Source organism: Delphinus delphis, chromosome 5, assembly GCF_949987515.2.
Source record: "Delphinus delphis chromosome 5, mDelDel1.2, whole genome shotgun sequence".
Classification (NCBI taxonomy): domain Eukaryota; kingdom Metazoa; phylum Chordata; class Mammalia; order Artiodactyla; family Delphinidae; genus Delphinus; species Delphinus delphis.
In genome coordinates this window covers 69157703-69163702 of record NC_082687.1, presented here as the reverse complement: position 1 = coordinate 69163702, position 6000 = coordinate 69157703, and the positions used below count along the sequence as shown (strand labels likewise).

Below are 6000 nucleotides of genomic sequence, written 5' to 3'. Positions count from 1 at the left end.
TATTTGTCCTGAGCACAGAACTTGGCATGTATAAATGGTAGATGTTGTTATGATCTTAGGTTTATTGAGTTAATAATCTTTTATTAGAGTTGAATAACTGAATCTCAAAAACATGCTTTTCTGTCATTTCAATAACATTATTTTAGGAGCATCTAGGATTACCAATATCAAAACATAGTATTAATGATTAGTATCATTAACATTTTAATATATGTTTGATTTTTTTCAGCATTAAGAATAGACTAAGACAATAAGAACCTGCTGTATAAAAAAATAAATAAAATTAAATTGAAAAAAAGACTAAGGCAGAGTGGGACCTCATTATGAGTACGGGTGAGATTGTTTTTAGTTCCCAATAACAGAGATACACACATATAATTGCAACATTTTCTCTGTCTTTTTGCTAGCTTAATTCAATTTGGAGCCAACGCAGCAGTGAAAGGTAACTCATTTAGATGTGTGGTCCCTTCAAGAAAGCTGAGGTATATTGAAGAAGTGAGGTAAATCTTTCAGTGTCTAGTTGGGAGATTGTGTGTGTGTGTGTGTCTGTGTGTGTGTGTGTGTGTGTGTAGACTTTATTCTCACAGGAGAGAACTGAAGAAACTCTTTATATTTAAGTTTGGGAACACTAAGAATGGGCAACTTTTTCCAGAATAAAACAATGCATCTATATGTCCCAGTTATATTTTATACTTCTGCCTTCTTTCAAAATAAACATGTTGTATTTGAAATTTTTAATTTGATAGAAGCCTGTCACTCCTTGCTGTAGAGGGTTCTTTCCCTCAGTCTGAGTTAGAGGATGCTTCTCTGATGTAGAACAGTATCTTTTGTTTCTGTCTCGCCACTGTCAGCCATAGTGTCTATTTTTCAGGTCATGGTTGTTGAATGAATTGGGACGGAGTGAGCTTGGTTTAAGCACTCTATTCTAAAAGGGTTATGTGCTTGAGTAGAGTTGACTTTTTCCTCTTTAGCATCCTAAAAATGACAAAACTGTCACAAAGATTTCTTAGTGGTCAAAGTGAAAGATACTATGACTTAGCTTCTTATATACCTGTATAGCACTTCCTTTCATGATAATAATAACCAATTATCAAAAGTAATTACTTTAGGGCTTCCCTGGTGGCGCAGTGGTTGAGAGTCCGCCTGCCGATGCAGGGGACACGGGTTCGTGCCGCGGTCCGGGAAGATCCCACATGCCGCAGAGCGGCTGGGCCCGTGAGCCATGGCCGCTGAACCTGTGCGTCCGGAGCCTGTGCTCTGCAACGGGAGAGGCCACAACAGTAAGAGGCCCACGTACCGCAAAAAAAAAAAAAGTAATTACTTTAGTTCAATGTTTTTGGTGATGTATTACCCTAGCCTGGCCTTTTGTTTATTTCTAAAATATAGAGTATGTACTTCTACTGGAGAGTTAGTTCAAGAAGTTCAATTAACAGGAAATATTAAATAGCATGCAGAACTCCAAGATGACTTTATTTGGCAAATCTGATTCCTTCCACCTAATGAATAACCCTGAGGATTATGTAACTTTGTTATTCAAGAGCCACACTTTTTCCACTAAATAAATTGACCCTTGTAATCACCAAAGCCTGTATTAGATACATCTACAATGGTTCATATTTATCTTCGTTTTCAAAGATTACATGGGGTGAAGAAAAACACTTTCTCCTTTTGTAGATGGCAGGACAGTCATTACTAAGGAAGCCAACATGTGACCCTGACACATGATGCAACAGAGAAACCAGCAAAGACATCAGATGATCTTGCTGCCATCGTCATTACCCGTCAGATAAGGAATTGGTCTCCTTGAGGTGATAAGCCACTTATAGAGAGAGTTGGACAAGTCAGAGATGACTCAGTTTAGAACCAGCCCAAGTTTTGTCAGGGCTCAGAGGGAGGGTTACCTGTGACATACAGGTCAAGGAGACTCTCATATCTTGAGTCTACTGCAAAACAGTTCCTGTCTTATTCTCAGAGACCTATAGCTATAAAATTCCTCTATTTTTTATTGACCCTGATAGGTAACTTCTCTTTCTTCCAAGGTTTGGAGCATATGAGAACTTTGATATTGTGTTAGTGTTTTCTCATCTTGGTTGAGAGGATAATCTGTCAAGCCCTGGACCCATTGTCCTACCTTGCCAAGTTTTTGGAAATGTTGGTTGAAACAGATTGTAACTGTATTAAATCTGCAGAAAGAATCAATCCTGAAGGTCTGTCACCAACCTCTGGGGACTTTTTATGTAAACTAGACCTTCATTATTTTAGTTAATTCTAACCTCAGACGAGAGGGTCTGCTTGTATCAGCTGTCAAGCCATTGGTACATAACCTTAGTCTACACTCTGAAAGGTGATGGGCTTCCCCAGACTAGGAGTGATATCTAATAAACTGGTCACTCTTAATTACAACTTTACATTTTGAAATAAGGTTATTTAACACAAAGCAGTTGTTCTCCAAGTGGGTCCCAGGACCAGCACACTGGCACCACCTGGAAACTTGTTAAACATGTTGATTCTTGAGCCCCACCCCAGACCTGCTGAATCAGAGACACAAGGGTGTGGCTTAGGATATCCTGATGCATGCTGGAGTTTGGTAGCCACAAGCAGAGCATCTTGAAATGACTATGCACAAGAATGTTTTTCTTTGTAAGATGAGTGAGATCATGTATATATTCCAAGTTGTTTGTTGGTCGGCGATGACCTCGGAAATTTTAAAGTACTAGCTGGGCCCATAGGAATTCATTATCCTGTATTTACCTTTGGTAATCTGCCCTGCTACAAGCTTCATTAAACATTCATTAAGGGAAACAGGGTTTTTGAGAACTGTCTGCTTTCAAGTACATTGGTGTACAAGAAGGGACATAGTATGGTATGTTATTTTAGGTACACTCTTATTGAATGACTTGTTTTTAATATCATCTAGAAAAAATAATGAAGACCCTAGTTAGAAATAATTTAGCTTAAAATGATTATATTTCATTATTTTAAATTTTATATATAAATAGGACTGTATAGTTGGAAAGGCATGCTTTTGGAGTAAAAAAATTGTGTGCCTTGAGTTCTAAAACCTTCCCTGACCTTTTGTTTCTTCCTCTGAAAAATGGAAATGAAACTCTACACCAAGCTGTGAAACTTGATTTAAATATGTGAAATGTATTTCATAAGCAGTAATAATCATTATAGAGGTGTTAGCATTTATTCTCTAAGCAATTCTTGGTTTATATTTACTTTTGAACTTAATTGATTTTATGATTAAAATTGATAGCTTGTAGATTTCAGAACTTTATGTTTTTATCAGCTTCTCCGACTGAAAGAAATATTGGATCATGTAGCAGCAGGCAGACCTAATGCTAATGGCAGCATTAGACTGTTTCATAGCAATTAGTTACAACTTCTTCCTTCAAACACTTTAATTTTAAAACATTATAAATCAATACATTTTCAATGTAACAAAAGAAAGAAAAGTTAACAATCTCTTTCTATTTATTCCCTTTTTATTGCCTCCTTGAGATAACCAGTTTTTACAGCCTCATGTGAATTATTCTATACTTTTATTCGTGTCCTTGCAAATGTATATAAACATACACACATCCAGGCAGTTGGTGTTATCAAGTGAAGTAAGCCAAGGCCAGGCCAACTGTAGATTCGACAATGCAGTAAGAAATGGAACCTAGACCTATGAATCTGTGGTGAAGGAAGATAGTCCTTGGTTGCTAATCAGTAGACCCTTCTGTGCTAATGTGACCCTCTTACAGCCTAAGAATTTGAAAAGGCAGTGGGCTTGTGTTCCAGGATCTTGTGACCCGGCAGGCGCCTCATTTCCCACAGTGGACAAAACTACTAAATAGTCATAGCTTCCTGAGGAACTAGGCAGGTGATGGGAGCTACACCCACTCGTGTGTATCCCAGATCTTTGCAAATCCTGTTTACTGGTTAGGTAGTAAACCAAAGTGAAATTGAAACTGTGTCCAAGTTCTCCTTCTCACCATTCTTTGAACCCAGGTCGGCCATTTTGGTTTGTTCCTCATTTGTTTTTACAAATTTTGGATTGTTACATTTACATTTCTCTGTCATTTTCTTTTTTTTTTTTCTTTTTTGCTTCAATACATAATAGTCATCAGTCCAGGTCGATGGTTAGAGAAAGGTTATTTTTAATATATGCATAATATCCTATAATGTGGATATGTTATGATTTAGTCAGTTGTTCTCCAGTTGACTTTCATGATATTTCCAGGTTATTGTTACTGCCAAAAAACCCCAACTACAACATACACTCTTTTTTTTTTTTTTTTTTTTTTTTTTTTGCGGTACGCGGGCCTCTCACTGTTGTGGTCTCTCCCGCTGCGGAGCACAGGCTCCAGACGCGCATGCTCAGTGGCCATGTCTCACGGGCCCAGCCGCTCCACGGCATGTGGGATCTTCCCGGACCGGGGCACGAACTCGTGTCCCCTGCATCGGCAGGTGGACTCTCAACCACTGCGCCACCAGGGAAGCCCAACAACATACATCCTTGTACATATACTTATAGGTAAGACTCCCCAAAGTGGAATTGCTTTGTCAATTGTTATGTGTATTTAAAATTTTGAGAGATCCTGTCAATTTTGGGGTGTGGGGTGATAGGAGGAGGAAGATTGCAGCAATCTACACTCCCATTGCCAGGGGGTTTGAGTCTCCCTATCCTCACCAGCACTGGCTATAATTAATCGTTTTAATATTTATCGATTGTATGGATAAAAGCAGTATCTCCATGATAGCTTCAGTTTGCAACCCTCTGGTGACTACTAGGCTGTCTCTTCATATTTATTGGCCCTTTGGATTTCCTCTTCTGAGAATTGCTTATTCAAATTCCTTGCCCAATTTTATTGGATTTTTCATATAAATTTGTATAACTAATTTGGATACTAGGAATATTAAGAGTTTGCCAGTCATTATGAGCTGCACTTGTCTCTTGATTTTATTTATGACTTTTACTATATATGATAGATGATAGATAAATGAATGGTTAAATTATTTGTCTTTACTAACTTCTCTCGCTTAGGAAAGGTTTTCCCAGCTGACAGTAATAAAATATTATTCTAAATCTTCTGGTAAACTTACTGTAATTTTTAAAAACTTAAAAGCTTCTAATCTATCTAGAGATTTGTTTTTAAGTTATTAAATTTAAAAAAGTCATTAAAATATTTTAATAAAAGCTCTACTTTTAATGTATAAAGTAGGAATTTAGCTTTCTTGTTTTCAAGATGGATGACCATTTATTCCAGAGTTATTAAACAAATTACCATTTACCCAGAGTTGAAATTCCACTTATGCCATATATTACCTTCCTATTCATACGAGGACCTACTTTTGGACCCTCTGCGTTAATTTTCTATAAATAATTAGAAATTTAGTGGCTTAAAACAACTCCAGCTTAGTGTATAATTCTGTAGGTCAGAAGTCCAGGTACAGTGAGATTAGGTTTTTTGCTCAGGTTCTCAAAGGCTGAGATTAAGATGTCATCCAGACTGAGTTCTCCTCTGAAAACTCTGGGGAAGAATCCGCTTCCAACTTTATCCAGGTAGCTGGCAGAATTCAATTCCTTGTGGTTGTAGGACCTAGGTCTCTTTTTTCTTGCTGGCTGTCAGTTGAGGATGCTGTCAACCCTTCCAGACCACCAGCAGCCGTTCTTTTGAGTTTTATTTCATTTGCTAAATTTTATTGAGCTTTCCCAACAATATTCATAAGTGGCAATTATAAAGAAGTTTATACTTATGTATTTTTAGTACAGATATTTATATGATGGTAATAAATGATTATTACAATAAAATGGTTTTTTTCTACCACATAGTTGCCTTGCTATGAAATAGTATTGCAAGTTGGGTGTACGTAGCTTTTGGTTTGTGTTAATCTCATATCCAATCCCTCTCTCCTAGTGTTAACACGTATTAAGAATCTTGATCTTTAGGATCTGTGGTCATATTAATTAACTTCTAAATTCCAGATAAAATGTTAATGTCACTTAAAGCA

General features: G+C 37.1%; 1 protein-coding gene across 1 annotated transcript in view; it reads left to right on the top strand.

Moving 5' to 3' along the window:
- Positions 1-343: 343 nt before the first annotated feature.
- The window catches only part of ATP10D (ATPase phospholipid transporting 10D (putative)), an 88323-nt gene continuing 82666 nt past the window's right edge, over positions 344-6000 (top strand). Inside the window, 1 exon segment of the mRNA XM_060012603.1 lies at positions 344-500. The gene's annotated coding sequence lies outside the window, so the exon portion shown is untranslated.